The sequence below is a fragment of the Amblyomma americanum genome, chromosome 6 (assembly GCF_052857255.1).
Source record: "Amblyomma americanum isolate KBUSLIRL-KWMA chromosome 6, ASM5285725v1, whole genome shotgun sequence".
Classification (NCBI taxonomy): domain Eukaryota; kingdom Metazoa; phylum Arthropoda; class Arachnida; order Ixodida; family Ixodidae; genus Amblyomma; species Amblyomma americanum.
Window position 1 is genome coordinate 53837516 of NC_135502.1, and position 18530 is coordinate 53856045.

At 45.6% G+C, this 18530-nt stretch overlaps 1 long non-coding RNA gene across 1 annotated transcript; it reads left to right on the forward strand.

The window, feature by feature from the left end:
- Positions 1 to 362: 362 nt before the first annotated feature.
- Positions 363 to 6041, forward strand: LOC144093461 (uncharacterized). The gene is made up of 2 exons (XR_013306281.1): positions 363 to 655; positions 5324 to 6041. It is a non-coding gene; the product is annotated as an uncharacterized LOC144093461 (long non-coding RNA).
- Positions 6042 to 18530: the final 12489 nt, after the last annotated feature.

The following is an 18530-nucleotide window of genomic DNA, read 5'->3' on the forward strand; positions in this document are numbered from 1 at the left end:
GCCGACGTTCAATGAACGACGTTCCCATTGCTCCAGACCTCTCGTGCTCTAGCTTTTTTTTTTAGATTTGCTCCCGGATCTGCTATAACCTCGCATTGTTTCTGCTGTAGTAGCCGAGCTTATTAAAAACACAACAAAAATGGACGCTTAGTGTGTATACACAGGCCCTCAAGATAGAAGAAATTCCCTCTGACACGGTAACAATGGCAGCAGCCCTGGCTGCAGCTCGCCAGCTGTGCAGTCGACCGGTTCCGCCACTCGCCCGCTAGCTGTTGCTCACAATGGCGCTCGCATCGCCCCCCGAGCGCGTGTTTACAGCGGTGTGGCAGTGCCGTCGGCCTTTGCCGCGGCTTTCCTCGCCTCTTCGCTCGTTCCCTCTTTCGTGTGGCTTCGCTGCAACGCTGATAAAGATGCGCTGCAGCTGCGAACACCACCAGACTGTGCGCTGCGCGATTTGTTTTTTTTTCTATTTTGCTCGTTCCTTTTCCACGTCGGCTGCGGCGCACGCGAACAAAACGCTGTGGCGGTGAAGCTGGAAATCACGACGGGCCAGATAGGTGCGCCGTTCAAAGGCATGGCATTGAAGGCGAAACAGTGCTAACGCCGAGGATATTCGCACCGGAACTGGCCGCAATATGGCAGCTACAAGCGACTGGTGAGTAGAATTTACAACCAAGATCTTTGACGGTTATTCCTTGGACGCCCACGGTGAGAGGGAAAGCAACAGGTAACGTCAAGGGCTAAATGAAGGGGAAGCGGCTCTGAAACCTAAATTCACTTGCCTAGGTTGATTGGATTCTGCGTCTTTCTACGGTGCATCAAGCCTGGAGGTGACATGGAATTCTGCGTGTTCGCATGCCAACAGGTTGCGTGAAATCTCGCTTGTTCTTTGATTGAAAAAGAAAAAAAAAGGAAGAGACGTACGATAGACCGTAAGTTAGCTGAGATGAGCATAAAGAAATAAAGCATAAAGAACCGTTGAAATCATCTCCCACGCTTGAAATCGTCTGTGAAGCCACCCACCCCTCATGTAAAACCCCTGTCCAAGGGGCATTTGAGGACTAAATAAATAAATAAATAAATACATAAATAAAAACGAGAAAAGTATGCCTCCCGTGCAGGAACGGTACAAGGTAGCGGTAGGATTCAAAATAAATTGCGCCTAGCTTGCATGCAGGGAGCCTACACCGATGAAAACAATGACTTCGCGGGCTTAGCTTTCCGCTTCTGGCTGTCGGATGCACACAAAGTCCTCACGCTTGATAAAGGCCCTGTCAGAAGGAATCGATCCTAAGATAAGAAAGAAGCAACTATCTTTGCGGCTGGTTCGCGTACGCCAAATACATGTGAACACATATAAAATAAAAGCAAATTTAGTAAAGTCGGAACGCGTTGGCTGCTGGCGTGATTTTCTAGCTTAAATGTTTGTATTTCTTCATTCATGCTGAAGGAACGGTGAGCGAAAAAACTGTAGACAAACAGTCCTCAAACATGGTTCGTTAGCCTCTGGTTTACAGGATGTGCATGGAATTCAGGAAGATATGAGAACCGTTTATGTTGTGCGCCCGTACGCCACTGCCACCTATCGTCAGTGAACGCTTCAGCTTTCAATATCTTCCCGCGAGCAGCAACGCGACAGTCGTTGCGTCACTACATACTCGTATATCTTTCAGTTTAGCGTAGCACAACTGCGTTTTCTGGTTTGTCATTGTTGTGTAATGGTTCAGAGCTGACACGGCTGTCGTGGGCTTCCTTCAATCGAAAGCATAGGTGAGGGGTAATCTGAATAACGGTTGACCGTCCTCGGTAAACAATCATAAAAAAAGAAGCTATGGCTATGCTGTATCCGGCTTTGCATCTGTGACAGTGAACAAGGAGGTGAAGTGGCGCCAAATATTACACATACCAGAGCCTCACAAAGCCGGCCCCAATCTTTGTTTTCACTGCGTTGCTGCTTGTCACTGTTTACAGCGGCTACGCTTGTCCTGTCTGCAATAACAGAAGCATTCTTGCTGTCGAGACTTAACAAGCCACATCGCCCATCACTGCAAAACTAAGCATTTTGCTCCTAGTGCGAACGAAAGCTGGTAGACGGAAATGTTTAGTAATTTTATTCCTGGTGTTATTAGTTTTTTTCCTGGTGTTGTCATGACACTGGAATGCATCACGAAATTGATGCCTTAGTAAGCAGCTACCTACAGAGACTTACCTTCAGGAATATAATTGAATCTGTGGAATCAGAACTTACTTGGCATTATATACTCTGGGCCCCCTGTTTCCGCTTTTTCTTAAGTCAGCAAATTAGCATCGTAAGTTTGTTTCCAATTTCAACACGTTATACAGATCAGTTTTTCGAACAAGACATTTATGTTTTTTTTCGGCTTTATTTTTACGATAAAAACAATCAGCTAACATGGATTATTTGGCTGCAGGAAAAAAATGCTTCATAATTTATTTAGCTCTTTACACAAGGTTCAAATGGCAGGTATACATAGTAAATGTTCGGAAATCCACATTTCCACCTTATTTCTTATTGATTATAGTATTTTGTCGCGTAAATGGCCGCATGCGTGTCATGCGTTTCGTATTCAAGATAGACCTGCCTGCCTTTTCAAATTCACTGCGAGAGCATTCCACACATACGATATGTTATTTGGAATCCAGAACTGAAATACAGCATTGTGATGGACTGTGGGGTTGGATGCAGTAATTTCATTGAGACGTGAGGTCAGTGCCGCACTGCACTGAAGCCACGCTACTGTTGAAACAGGTTAAAATATATCTGTAACCACAACCAGTTACCTGCAGAAACAGCTTTAAAATTATATTTTTTGCCCCACCCCGTACGGTACCTTTCATAGCCTTTCCCTGTAAGCCATATTTTCGGGGAGGCGGCTTTTGAGGTGCAAATTGGATTTGACACGATGCTTACATAACCTGCTTGAATCGGACGAAAGAAAAAAAAACGGCCAATATGATAGGAAAACTGAAGTCTTCATATATATGATGCTATGCTGCAATAGCAGGTTTGGAAATTGTGTTCTGTAACAAGCTTTATTTTTGCTGACAAATCGTGTTCTTGCTCAAGAAGTTATTCAATCAAAGGAGAAACAACGGTTGACACAAAGCGACCTGGATGAGTTTTACAGCACCGCATATAATAAAAGCTTTTGCGAGCTTTCTTTGCTTTAAAACTAAGCAAAATGGATTCGTATTCAACAATTAGTACCTTGGAGAGAATTTAGGACTTTAACATAATTCTCCAGTAAAACACGCAAAACAAGTCGCTAAAATCAAGAAATTATGTAGCTGCTACTGAACATTTTCATATATCTATATAAAACAATATATTGCGAATATACTTGGAGGATAGCAGAAATTCGTGTTCCTTTCATGGAACCAATAGCTGTCATAAATGTAATTTATGAAAAGACCGTTACAGTAGATAAAGGTGTTAGGTTTTAAAAATTTAAACAATTTGATTTATATAGCGACTTCCGCCCATTAATCATTTTATATCCAGCATATTAAAAATCCTGAAAATAAGAGTATATTATGAATTATGTTATATGTAAGAGGCTATCAATGTGTTAATTTTTGTGATTTGCTCGGCAGTATTTTCTAGTGAACAAAAAGTGCACAGAACGTTTTTTTTTTTGTCATAAGTGCACAAAAATTACGGACTGAGTGTGCTGCCGAGAGAGTTAATTCAAAACCATGACCGTTGCGTTGAATTTGTGTAATCATTAACACAGAAAAATAACACAACTTACAATCCTGTATGCGTAGGGGAAAATTCCTACTTGTGAGGTAATTTTACAGGATGCTAAGATCTCCATTTGTCCTATCCTCGAAAGTTGAAAGTTTTTTTTTTCGTGACGAGACTGTTGAACCAATCTTAAACATAATTATTTTCTTCTCACTGTCCTACTTAAACGAAGCTATAAAAATGAGGCATTCTACCGTAAAAAAAAAGAAAGCAAGCTACCTGAACCAGACTTGAACTATCACACACTATAATAGTAATTTTAATAGGACAAAAACAAAAAGTGCATGATAGCGTTTTTTTTTCTTTAGAAGGACATGCCCTACTTCTAAAAACCGAGCAACACCAACTAACTCTACAAAGTCATTAGCAAAAGCCTTATAAAATCTAAGCAAAATTATGGTTTTATGCATTAAATCAAATACACCAGCGCTAACGGGGCTAGTCTGCATGCAGGCCAGAAATTTTTGCAGCCTCAGGCCTACACAGTTGTCTTCTAATATTTTTATTCATGCTCTATTCTAAGCGGCTGTATGCCCCCGAAAAATCGCAAAGGCGACTTCGTCTGTACTGAAATACATACGCAGCGTAACACGCGTTAAAATAAAAAAATACCCTCCAGTAAAGCGCGAGAGAGTTGGTAGTGTGCACGGCCTACGTGAGCGAAACACTGATCTGGACACGCCAAACATCTTAGTAGGCCGCCTCAGACTGCGGGGTGGCGTGTTTTCTTTTTCCTTTTTAAAGAAATGTTGAAGTGAGCAGCTGGGCACTCTATACAAAACGTGGCGATTGAATCTATGTCGGGAAATGACATTTGCGATGCCTTCTGGGAAAGAGCAAGTGAGCTCGTAATTGAAGACTGTCGAATTTGAAGCGTTAAAGCATCGAAGAAAGAGGCAAAGAACTCACCTCATTAATGGCTAACACTGAGTGTTGATAATACCCACGGCTTGGAGCACCGTGGACAGCTGCTCGTCTAGCTATGTCGACGCTATCCAAGCACCCCTGGAGTACGGGATAGCTTAAGAGCCTTTCAACAGTAAGAATGGTGCTTGCTTGAATCCTTTTCAGGATATCCCGCCGGAGACGAAAGTCTCCAGGAAAGTGGAAAAGAACTGTACAGCACAGCCGACATTATTGCCATCTGTGACGTCACTTCACTAGCACACAATAAAGCACGCGAGCTCGGATTTCACCTCCACAAAAGCTGTCTCAATCAACCTGTTATTCATTGAGCTAGAGTTTCCACTTTTATCCTCAATGATACATTTGCGAGAAGTTTAGTTTATGGTGGGATCAAATACGACATTCCTGGTGGTGGTGGTGGAAACATTTATAGCCAAATACAGAGGGGGAAAACCCCCTAACATTGCACGAAGCAACCCTTAGGGGGCTGCCCTTATAGGGCAAAGGACAGCCCTTGGAGGGCTATCCGCTTCAGGCGCTACCGACTTCCTTGCACATTCCGACAAAGGGGTGGGCACGGTTGGGTCTGGGAGGGGGGCTGCAGTTAAAGCTATACTTGACAAACGGTGCGCCCGCTGTGATGTGCAGGTGGCACTTCGACACTCAGCACGTGATCGTTGCGCTGGTCTGTTCGGCCGCCGGCGTCTGCGTGCTGTTCATCGCCTGGAAAGTGGCTCAGATGGTGCGCATCGCGCGAAAGCGCCAACTGCTCGCCAAGCACGTCCAGGACGGGTACGTCTTCCTCGGGGAGACCAACGTGGCCCTCGAGTACAGCTGCCCGGAGAAGGACACGCGCCACTACAGGCTTCTAGAGGCCGCGCAGACGCTCTAGACCATGGTTTCTCCTGGAGCGCTTGGCTTACCGGACAGCGTGCGCAAGAACGTTCTTCGTCACTCGCCGCTGTCCATACGGAGTGTGTCGAAGCAAGACACGGACGGCTCTGCAGTTTTCGTCTGCAGACGAATTTATGCTTCCTTTAATGGACGGTGGGCCAAATCCCAAGCAGCACAGGTCATCGGCCCAATATTGCACCAGGATGGTCCCATCCTGGCCCTTTGTAGGGCCGGCCTTTGCCAATACGGTTCCAATGTTGGGCCAATCACTTGTGCTGCTTGGGATGTTTAAAAGGGACGGTGTGGGAGGGCAAAATTGGAAGAAGCATGTATTATCAGTCATTCTGCTGTTAGAGGCAAAGAGACAGTAAATAGGAAAGAAAGCCCACATCACGTCCAGTAACACGTCCATGGAGCTCAGTGAGAGCGGACGCGTGTTTCAGCAGACGCAATAAAATCGAGAACGCAGGCTCACTGGGGGAAAACGACTCAAATGTAAAGCGTTCTGAAAACGCCAGGCTCAAGTGCTCTGTCAAACATGAGAACAAACAAAAAGTGTTTACTGCATTTCTTGAAACGTTAAAGCAGAAAAATTATATTAAGGGGCACGTACTGAAGAAAGCAAAATTTCACATTCTTTCAGTCTACATCTTAGGAGGTTTCTATTTTGCAAACATTTCTCTTTTATAGAAGAGCGTTGGAGTGCCACAGTGTGCGTCATGTAATTCTTTCGATGTGATAGCATAAGGAGGACCTTGATGACTGTCAGGCGTCGGCAGCGGCGATGTTGGCGTCTGTCTGAACTATCCGCCTGCCACGATGTTGGTGTCTGTCTGAACTATCCGCCTGCCAATGGTGGCAGGTGCTGTTCAGAATTACTTCCTCCCTCCACATGCAAAATGCCACGGGTGACAGGGGATGGTAAGGGCGGTTTCCCTCTCTTCACCTGCCACGGCTGCCGGGTGGAAGGGGGTTAGAGGGCTTGTACTGGAGAGGAGCAAAGGCTGGACTTAAAATGACTCACCAAAAATGAAGCTGACTAAGAATGACGCAGTAAAAATGAATAAAACACGTGAGAACAAGTAGAGATGAACTAAAAGTAGAATCAGATTTGGAATAGGTCGTTGAGTGATAGACGATGAAATCAAAGTTGGAACAGATTGGCGAGTGAAAGAAAAATGTGATCTCATTTTCTCCACATCAGTCCAATCGATCGCGCCTAATTTTTTTTATTCGCTTTCCTAGTGCTTTGAACATTGAAACCTACAGTAGTTCAAATGGCATGGAATGCATCATGGGCACCAAACACGTAACGGAATTATTCTTTTCGCTCTTTGTGGTACCGGCGCAGGTGAGCTTTTCCAGCCCATAAATGTCAAAGTTCGAGGTCTCAGACAAAAAGCTCTGAGCGTGCGCTGGTTCTAAGTCTACGTCGTGCTTCATCATACCCAGTAGTGGCCGCTTCATCCGGAACACTTCTGCTTACGGTCCTCATTGCAGTCTACAGTATGCACCTGTTTGCACTCCCTCGAAAACAGGAAATAAATGGAACACGAAGCCATATATCGAATATTCACCGATTCTGGAGTTACATTTCTGAGCTTTCAAAAATATGTCGCCGAAAATAAATTCAGGAATCGATGGACCAGTTCCCCCTTTGATTGGCTGTGTTGCTCGTTCGTACAGACGTGCATGACACTACCATCTGCACAGTTTCATTGGTTTTCCTCTTACTATTTCATAGGCGCGTTTATTACATCCACTTGCCTGGTTATCTCCGCAAAAGATTAGTGAAATGAGCAGAAACTATACACTGGGAAATTATATATAGGAACGCTGTGTCATCTCTCACCAGAACACTTTCTTCTTCCAGAATAGGAAAACAACAAAACAATGCCTCTAAAAATTTGCTGCCATTACGGTTACCAGGTTACGTAAAGGGAATTGATCAAATAGCGGCATGCTTCCTTCGTCTCAATGAAACCCACCGGTTTTATGCATTTATCGCTCTTGTCTCGCTGCCTTTTTCGCTGGTAGTGAATTAAGCCTCATCAGAACAACCCTATATACATCCGCATGTACAGCGACGTGAACAACTGTGACTGGAGGAAGCTTAAGAGCAAAACTCTTAGCGAGGACAAGCGCCTGATGAGTGCTAGCTATGCTCAGTTATCTTAGTCGGGCACTAAAGGAGCAGCTTTGATTGTGTGGATGTTCACGAGTCCTTATGACATGATACCTTGTAATTTTTTTTGCTATATAATGTGCTCTCCAATAAAAATATTTCAGTGCTTATAAATTCACCGTAATGTCGAAGCCAAGAAAACATACTTCCAGTAACTATGTAAGGGCATGCAGATAAAGACGTGAAAGAATGATTTAAACTAGTGCAGAAGAACCCCAATATTTCTTAGGCAGACCGAAACCATATAGAATCATTTTAATTCATGAACATGATAAGGCAATGAAGAAAGTATACTCACTAATGAAAACTAGATACCAGCTCACTTTCTAAAGAAACTAAGCACGATAATACGCACATTCTAGACGAAGTAAAGGATAATACGGGGTTGTAGATTAATACCTTCCCTTCATTTTAGGAGAAATTCTATTGCACAGAGCTTGCTTTTCACTCAGTAAGTTAAAAGCATACATGAGGAGGTAGAAACAATCTCATACCTGGGACAAAAGATTAAAGATAAATGACTTGATTAGTCGCGTAAGCAATGAGGCGACAAAAGATGTTAAACTGCTCTCGTAAGGGCTGACGAGGCACTTGACTTTATCTCCCATACTCGAGCCTTGCAGGGCGGTGATTTATCTGCGTGCTCAGCCGCTTTTCTTAGCATTTATGATAACTTGGAAACGGGCGTATGACCCTGTCCCATCTCTTTATCACTCTCGTACTTTGCCCAAGTAAGTAGGCGAAGAAGTGGTGAGGTTCCAAACTGCTGAAGGTGATAACACCCTTCATGATGCACAATCTCACTTCTACATGACGGAAGCCAACAGTCACCGAAACCATGGAGCACAGGAGTTGTTTGTTGCTTTCAATTTGTGGTGCTAATCATAACGAGTACCTCTTTTTTCCTTCACTTCTCTCACCTTTGGGCAGACACCTCAACTGCGCCTTAAAAGAAGGGAGGAAAGAGGGAGTGAGGGAAGGAAGAGGGGAATAGGTGTGGACGGTTCCGAATTGATTTCGAGCACTTAAGGTTGTTTAACGTGCACTGATATCGCACAGCAAAGTGAACGGAGCAAGTGTTTGTAAAATTCGAAAAGTCAGGCCTCGTGTGGAGCCTGGTTCCGGCGATCAACTTTTCGACCAGTAAAACTTGTGATAGTCAGTCTGTAAACGTACCCGAAACGCTCACTCAGTGTGAACAGTCAAACGCGCTCCCTCGCAAGGACAAAACCGGCCAACCAGGTGCAGTACCTGGTCACCGCGTCCTGTTTGAAACTGCCACTAAAGCTGTGATCCCTGGTGCCTGAGGAGCCATGTCCAGACAGTCTCCTCGCTGATGTCCACTAACATACGTATATCTCGGTTGCTGCTTTTTTTTTTCCTTCCTAGTAGAACCCACTTTTTATTCCGGAGCTTACATCGCCCAATCTTCCTTCAAGCCATGCTCCTATCGGTGCTTGCAGCGCTCCACCTATTCAGCATACATATTAGCACTCTTCACTGCTTGCCCACACCTCTGCCGTGCCTCACAATCCGTCTAGCATGCTCTAAGCCCGACTTGGTGTGAGCGAACCAAGGGCCGAAATGGGAAAACCATTGGTTAGCAGGTCCGATTCGTGATTGGCGGCTGCTTAAGCTACGTCGTATTGTCTTTTGTAGCTACAGGTAATCTCGCGGGCATCTGAAAAACGCAGACATTTGTTGAGTGCAGATTGCGTCGCGAGTCTAATGAATATCTAATTAGCTGGCACTACAATCAAGCCTCTCCAACAGTGCATCGTTTTAATGAGACACGCCGTGTACGCGTAGAACGACTGGTCTCTCCCGCAAAATGCGAGACTTTTGTTGTTTAATGCTGGCGCAAGCTGACCGGGTAAACCTCCCTACGTGCGTGGCACATGTTGTGTGCACAGCGTCGACATGCGATCGTATTTGGCACCGCAGCACTGTCGGCGACGAGCACTCGGGCTACACGGCTTCTCCTGGCCGAGAAAGCGTCACTGGGCGCGCTTTGGGGACGAGCGACGAATACGGCGGCAAAGTATTCGAAGTGTGCATTTTTACTAATGAGGTGCAGCGATGGAAGCTTTCCGTACTTATATGTAGACGCGAGCCGCCGCGGTGGCTAAGTGGTTATGGCGCTCGGCTGCTGGCCCGAAAGACGCGGGTTCGATCCCGGCCGCGGCGGTCGAATTTCGATGGAGGCGAAATTCTAGAGGCCCGTGTACTGTGCGATGTCAGTGCACGTTAAAGAACCCCAGGTGGTCGAAATTTCCGGAGCCCTTCACTACGGCGTCGCTCATAGCCTGAGTCGCTTTGGGACGTTAAACCGTCATAAACATAAACATATATATAGATGCAGCAACACGTGGTAATGGTGCGACATCATTCGTTTATTGCGCGCACTTGTTACACATAATTTTTGAACTATGCCTTTCTGAGCTGTCACGGCGCCACTGCAGCATTGAGAAGCTCTGTAGAGGATTTAGAAGATTCGGCATTAAGCCTTCGAACAAAAATGTTCCCGAAAATCGAGCACACCGCTTGCCTTTGGGCTATTGTCGACAATTGGCTTTTTCAAGGCTTGTAGCCCTGAAGTGGTGGCGGCATTAAGTCAGCATTGAACACCGATTCCTTGACGAAGTTATATAGTTACCTCCTCCAGGTATCCCACACTGTAATAAGACATAATGTTAGGTTTACAGTTTGTGTAGGCAACTGAAAAGCATGGCATACCTTGTCGTGCCCCTATCGTCCATTCTTACCGCTGCGAGGTTCCGGGACCACACTTAGGAAGCGCGCGAACTAAGATTCTTTTGTATATCAGCGGTTCATTGCGCCCAACGACTAAAGAAGGAACGAAATAAAAACGATGAAAAATCATTCTGCAATTATGCTATCTCTAATGCGTTTGACCAGCGCAGTTTGGCGGTATACTAGCGTTAGTCGCCCATGACCCCACTTTTAGCCCTTTCTAACTCCCTCTTTCATCAATATGGCCAACTACAATAAGGGCGCTCGTAGTTCAATCAACCAGAAGCGTTGTGTGGTCATGCGATCAGCGAACGGAGGGCGTGCTCATATGCTGCATGGTCGCGGTGCCATCAGAGTGCAAGATCACGTGACCGGCGCTGATGTCACACGATGACACGCAAAAGGCCACGTGGAAGTGACGTCACGTTCAAGTGATATCATGTGACCACAAGATGGTCACGTGACATGTTCCATATCCATGCACCATCTGGCCCACCAAGGTACGCTTCTTCAAACTTTCATCGCCATTGGATTGCGCTCAAGCCAGGAATGGGCGCTTAACAGCCGCGCTGTGAAAAGATGAGCTGGTGCAGGTAACATGCACGTAGGTCTGCGTGAAATTTAACCCGCGTAAGCTGTCGGCACTCAGGCGGACACCATTCGGAACCCTGTCTTATGAACATGAGACATCGCTATGGCATTAGAGCTGGAGCGGTTTTACGTGTACTACACGGACGAAAGAAGATGCAAAGAGAATGATGGCTGCTTTTGGCTGCAAAGTTTCTTCCTTATCAAGATTCCAGTTGTCTGCGCGGCTCAAATCAATACCAATATTATAGCACTCTTCGAATTCGCTCAGTTGTCACTTTTATCTGCATAATATGTCAGCATCTTAAAATACCACATCGCAAAATTGCGTAACAAACCTCTCTTCAATTGTGCATGATTACTCATGAAATAACAGAGCTATAAATTTCCTGCTGGCGCATCGATAAGAACAGTGTCGTTATCAAGAGCAGAAATAAATTAAAAGCCGAATAAAAATCTTGTTTAAAGACTGTCTACCCTTGTCGTGTGCTCGCCGTCACGCTGTCCGTAATACTTCGTCATCTCATCATTAAGCGGTAAAGAAAACAAGCAAAATTGTAGATGCTAAATTGGTCCCTGAAAACCTGCAGTATAACTTTATTATTTGCAATTGAAGCGTAGAAATACTGTTTGAACGAAGAACGTATGTTCCAGACAGCATACAGAGAAGGCGAGGACATAACGGGCGCTACGTCCTGTCCTCGCCTTCTCTGTATGCTGTCTGAACCAGACGTTCTTCTATCAAACAGTATATCTGAGCAACTGGTCCCACAGTATACTCCGGAAACATAGAAAGCCTGCCCTATAAAAGGCGAGAAAACGTTTCATAATCAATGAAACTTTTTTACGCAAGTGTAGATATCAATATATATCGCGAGCACGTAGCTGTTACGCGCCCTTTTGTTCTGAACATGACCAGTGCGGCGACTATGCGACATTCGCGCCGCCACGCGGATATTTGGAGCAGTGCACACTCGCCGCTGTCCCAGTCATCCTCAGATGGCGCCACGCACCCTCTTGTAGTAGAATCCCTTTCTTGTGTCCTCCGCTTTCAGGGTGGGGACAACCTTCGTACGGTATTATCCCGTGCCACCGTGTCCCCCTTCACCGAGACATGTTGGGTCCCATGCCCCAGTCGCGTACGGTGCGCTATGCTTCTGGCCTGGTTTCTGTGCAGTTGCGAGTGACTGCAATAATGCGACGGGACTGTAAATAGGCACTAATAGTTCTTTCAGGCGTGGCAGTAATGTTCTGGATGTTTTGAGGGTGTTTTACGCATGATTCAGTCGGTACGACTACACGGCAATCGAAAATTTATTACGGTCTGGTGTGTTCCCCAGTTGCTGGCTCTACTGAAGAAGGACAGTGGTTATTTGGGCTTCCTTAGTCGTAACTTAGGCTATCACGCTGGCCGAATTCTGTAGAATTATGCTGCTCTTGCTGTCCGAACGTAAGGACCGTTCACAAGGCGCGAAGTTTCTCGGGTATGCTAGCAGCGCGGAAGACGACCTGCTAAATGTAACTATTTTTTTTCGTATTTAATACTCGCCTTTCTAACATTCTCTGGGATCCTTTTTCTCATTACTGCACCATACGTGGAGAATTTCACTCAGGAATGCCAAATTTTTCTTCACCACGGTCCATGCCACATTAATTAATATTGGGTGAACAGCTGAGAACACATCTGAAACCATATGGTCATATTTTCCCAACTGCTGCATATTGGCTGGTTCCGCAATAAAACCACGAATGCGGTTAAATTTCACCTCTGGTTGGTGTTAACTAGACGCAGATTGATGATGCGATGCGACGATGTCTAGCCGGTACGCAGTTGCTACGTGGCCTTCTTCGAGGACAACTTCAAATGAAAAGTTTTTTTCTTTTCAAGGCATGAAAAAAAGCGGCCCATTCACAACGAACCCTCACGAAGCCAGCCCCTGATAACCATTGAGTTTGAATCCCATTATCCCCGCCAGGCTAACTAACAAAGGGGAGTCGGAGCAACACAGGCCGCCTGTCTAGCATCTGCGGAGCCATCTGCTCCAGTTGCCAAGAGACGATGGCTTGCTGCCTCACTCGATACTAGCAGTCGGGCAAGACAACAGACCTTTCATTAAGGTATGCGTCGGGGCTAGATGGAAAACTAATTTCGACTTAAAGCGCGTAGGAAGAAACGGACGAGTAAACATCACAGACAAGCTCTCATTCACGGTGGTGTGATCAAGAGAGGCAAAAAAAGTAAGCGCAATCACATGCCTGCCCAGCAATACGCGTGACGAAAATTGCTGATCTGTTGCGTGACGCGAACGAAAGGAGCATTTTTGTTATCAGTAGCGGTTCATTTGAAAGCGTATCGAATTGTTCGGTCAGTTGGTGCATGAGCGGGGCAACTAACACAGCAGAACAGAAAAAAGCGTGTGCATGTGTCGTGTTCTTTCTTGTGCTGTGTTAGTTGCGCCATCACTCTCTTGTATTTGAAAGAAATACTAAAACGGACTAGAATAAATCACTACTAGGGAAAAAAGGCTCCTTACGTTCGTTTTGTCAACAGCTACTACTTTTGCTTAAACTGACACGCTAAATATAGGTACGGCGTTAGGATATTCCTAGTGAGCTGGAGCAAAAAAGCAGAGAGAGGGGGGGGGGGGGGGGGTGTTGGCGTAGGATGCCTTCGTGGTATGAAGATAAAATAAACTGAACAAAAGGTTTTGAAAAAAGCCCTCGGCAAATTTTGATGTGACCAAACAAGTTTTAACCCTCACCTCCCATTGGCGTCATCATTCAACCTGACGGCGCCAAATGTCACAGCGCCGGCCACATGCCGAACAGAAAACACGTCTCTGGTCTTTGTGCAGCTGCGGGATTATTACAGCCTTCCCGGCCTACGTCACCAGTGCACGTGATTCTGGTCTGGGAACAAACTCGGGTTAATGAAATCCTAGTCGAAATCAAGAGGAAGAAATTGGCTTGGGCAGGGCATGTTATGCGAAGGCAAGATAACCGCTGGTCCTAAGGGGTAACGGGCTGGATTCCAAGAGCAGGCAAGCGCAGCAGGGGGTGGTCGAAAGTGAGGTTGGCGGATGAGATTAAGAAGTTCGCAAGCATAGGGTGGACGCAGCTGGCAAAGGACCGGGTTAATTGGAGAGACATGGGAGAGGCCTTTGCCCTGCAGTGGACGTAGTCGGGCTGATAAAGGATGTTTACCATTATTACCACCCTTTTTAATGCGCCGCTGTACACCTGTAAGCCATTCAAAGCAGCATTCAGTCGCCTGATGTCAGGGTGGATAGCAATGGCTGAGCACGAAGTGACGCCATCAAGAACGCTGAGAAGAGCACCACTTTAGTTTAATGTTTCCCGCGGCAGGACACTTTTTTTTTTAATACGAAGTTTCCGTGCAAGCTATATAGTTTTTATATGTATAGCCGTTCGGCTGCACTTGGGTGGATGCTAATAAGCAATGACTTTTTTATTACAGCGCATTAATTTAGCTCGTCTGCCATTAGATTTCTAATTCATTGCGTGTGGTGTCCCCGGATGTTATTGTTAAGTTTTAGAGTTCAAGGAATTAAGAATGCGATGGATGAGACAGAAAATGGTTTCATTCACGAGGGTGACGAGCCTGGCTCGAGCTGCGTCGACGAGGATAGCTACGAGGAGTAGGCAAACACTTTTATTAGCAGTCTTAATTTAGACACCTAGAGAATTGATATTAAGCCGAACATGGTGCTGCATCAGTAAAGTTCTCTCCCTCTTGAGCTTAACGTAATGCAGCAAACTGCTCTGCCGCAATTAATTTTTTTCCAGAAGGCAGGAAAAAATACATGCGCATAGCTGAAGCCTTGGCCCCCAACCTTCGGAGATCGTCAATCTAGAAAAAAGCTGTTCGACTGCTAGAGACTAGCAAGGGCCAATTCGTAGGGCGAAACTTAATCGCAACGTCCACTATTATGATTATGTTCTCGTGATTATGCTCTGATTATGCTCTCGTGATATTGTTTTAGCGTGTAAAGATAAGGGGGAAAGGGGGAGGGGGAGGTGCTTATCTTGCTGGCGGAGAGAGGTCTGCCTGAGATGCAGGCTGTGACGTCAACTGGGGATCCGGGCGGCTGGAGAGTATAACGGGGAGGCTTCGGGGGCGGATGACGGACGTGAGGCACCTGAGGCTTCTGCGTGCACACGGTGGGGAGGAAAGGTGCAATGCAGGAATAAAAAAAAGTGAGTGGAAAAGAACCCTAGATTCACCTTAACCCCTTCATTATTGCTTGCCCTAAAGTTGTACACGTATTTTCCTGCTCTCGGCAGTCTTACCTTACAAAAGTATGACACTAAGTATCGATTACCTTGCAGAAAACATGAATTAAGCTTTCGAGAGACGCAAGCAGCGCCCGTATCACCAAGCGCTTGTTATTCCCAAAGGTGCCCACCACATAACAGTAAAGAAATGTAGAGAATTAGCAAAGTAGAAGCTCCAGAAAAGACTTGCGAATCTCAGCGTCACACTTCGTCCCACGGGCATGAATAGCTATTTGTACGGCACAGTCTGACGATGTAGCAAACAGTGTTCTGTGTCGAATCTGGTGTCCATTCAACACGGCTGAGCGAAAGAGCAACAACTGTGACACTAAAAGAGGAACAAAAAAAAAAGCTGAGGAATCGGCACGAAATTCAAGAACATCGCGTTGGCAAGCTACACACAGAACCCGGCGGTAGGCCTGCGTAGACTTTACCGGGTCATGGAACAAAACAGTGCCGGGGGCGGTCTTGGTACAATGTCTATCATTCGAATGGTCTCTTAAAAATTGTCTTGGTGTTCATGTAGCCAACCTCGAGTGCATTCTTCGAGAGGATGCGCATTGGGGTGAATTTGGAAGGGCGTCTCATTTTGTCCAGTGCTCTCTCTCAATTTGCCCCATCAGGTGAGGGCAAAAAGCGACGCTTTGAAGTTTGAGATTTCATTAAATGTTACTTTGTTCGCGCTCAGATGGACTTTTCATGTCTGGCGAGCGTGATGCCAGTAGGCTGCGATATGATTCGGCAGTGTTTGTTTCCTTATATGTAAATAAAGAATAACAGGGATGATTTGGAAATTTATATCGTATTTTTCACCACTGTCCCCTAGTTTCCCTAGAATATAGTCGGACAATTCATCTGAAAAAACGTCGATTTCGTTCATGGGCCGCATCTCGTCGAAACAGCGAAAAAGAAAGGCGTCCTCTTGTCGAGAGTATACGGTATTTTTCCGGTTTCTTTTTGTGCGTGCAATTCAGCTCGCATGAAACTGCAGGCAACCTATACTTGAAGTTATGTATGATGACGATTTCTGTTAATTTCACGTTAAATAGTAAATTAAACTGCAGTTTCATAATAAACAACTAACAAAAATGCACTTAGTTATTGTGTGATCATTGTGAGAGAACACAGCAAACTTAAACAAACGATGAAATCTGCAAACGGCACTACTCCGGCAGCCATGTGCCGTTTTGAATAGTGTTTAACTTTGAGGTCATGCAAGTTAAGAAATATGCCTTCAATCTCCATTTCTTGTAGCAGCGTTGTTGCACAATCAGTAGTGTGCAATACTTCGGAAAAGGCTTAGAAAAAATAGCTCCTAGAATGACGTGCAGAGCCTTCTTACCAGGTATCACACTCGCAATATGGTCGATGAATCTCAGACAAAACAGCTGTCTGCGCAAACAGCACGCATACTGTTTTCGCCATTAATGTATATATTTCATATCGAATGCATTCTGTATAGCAGACTCTCAACACACTCTCCGCAGTGTGCTTCAATCTCCAGTGACGTAGCAAGCAGAGCAGAACAGAGTGCAATGCACGGCGTACGTGATCAGTTGTTTACCTGAAGTATACGGTGCTCATGTTACGACAAAATCTCTGCGTTGCACAAAATATTGCACAAAATTTTACGTTACTTTGTTTAGGAACAAGCAACGAGCCGGGGTCCCGAGAATCAGAGTAAACTGTTGGAAGTAACAAAGAAAAAAAGAACGAAATTGAGATCAAAGCTCGTCATCACAACTCAAGTGCCTGCACGTTTCACGCCATTTCACACACAACACATGAATGATGTGCATTGCTTTCATTTTTTTCGCATTCCTAGGCGGGGCTACGCCAAAACATCAATGCGGCTCCAGTTTGTGCTTGGATTGGTTTCTGTTAGCTGTATACACTCTAAACACGACTTAGCCTGTTTTGGAGTAAAATGGTGTGAGCTTGTTTTTAGTGGAGATTAAAGGGATAAACAGTAAAGAGATGGCATAAAAAAGGGCGGTGCATTCTAAAGTGCGTAAATGTGACATTAACTAATGCGCTCTCCAAAGCGCTAAATGAGGCGGTGTGCGCTAGCGGACTGATGTGAGGATTTGTCATATGAGGCACGTGGCGTGTCGTATTGAAACCGAAACGCTACAAGGCTGCTTGCGAAGAGCAAGAACGGCATCTTTGTCTGCAACTGAAGCGGCCTTGACACCATTTGCGTATTTTTTTCGCCTTCTGCGGCGCCGCCTTAATCATAAAAATCTCTGGCCGTGGGACGCCGAACTGAGGCGCTAACTTCATTCAGTGTAAGGAGAACTAAACTCATCACTAGAGGGCCGCTAGCCTTACATTTCAATTCCACTCATGACCACTGAGCCAGAGATTCGTTTCCGAGCGTTGGAAGTTGGAGAAGGCTGCTGTAGGCTACGTGCCGTTTCAATAAAGAACGCCAACGACAGCAGACGAACAATCCCAATGCAGAAAGTGGCTGGCCCCATATTGCCACCAATAATCATGCTTGCAAATTCCTGCACAGTGTGAAACCGAATCAGACAAACAGTAACAAGGTCGTCCATGGCAACGACCGTATGTCCCGTTCTTAAATAATTCTTACAGGAAACTCCTTGACCAGTCTGCGACTGCGCTGTAGCCTTGGCCCCATGGGAGACATGGATAGCTTTGAAAACGGGCGTATGAGAAAATCTACGAGCAGGCCACTGCTTCTTCACCACACTCATGTGTGTTGTCTGCTGTGTGTTTGCATTGCTTTCATTTTTTTTCGCATTCCTAGGCTGGGCTACGCCAAAACATCCGTGCGGCTCCAGTTTGTGCTTGGATTGGTTTCTGTTAGCTTTATACACTCTAAACACGACTTAGCCTGTTTGGGAGTAAAAATGGTGTGAGCTGTCCTTCAGCGCACTCCTTTGCAGGCTAGGAGATATGCTGCGCAAGTCCCGGGGTATGTTTCGGTGACTAAATATGCGGAATGCTTACTCTTGATAACGGAGGCATATTCCCACCGCAAAGCACGCTAACTTGATGCAATTAGAAATGGGGGGACGCTTTTAAACGCGGAACCAGTGGTCGTGAGGTTTGCAAATAGAGGAGGTTGAAACTTAGGTAGAAATCTTCGTAACTGCTACAACTTCATGTCTT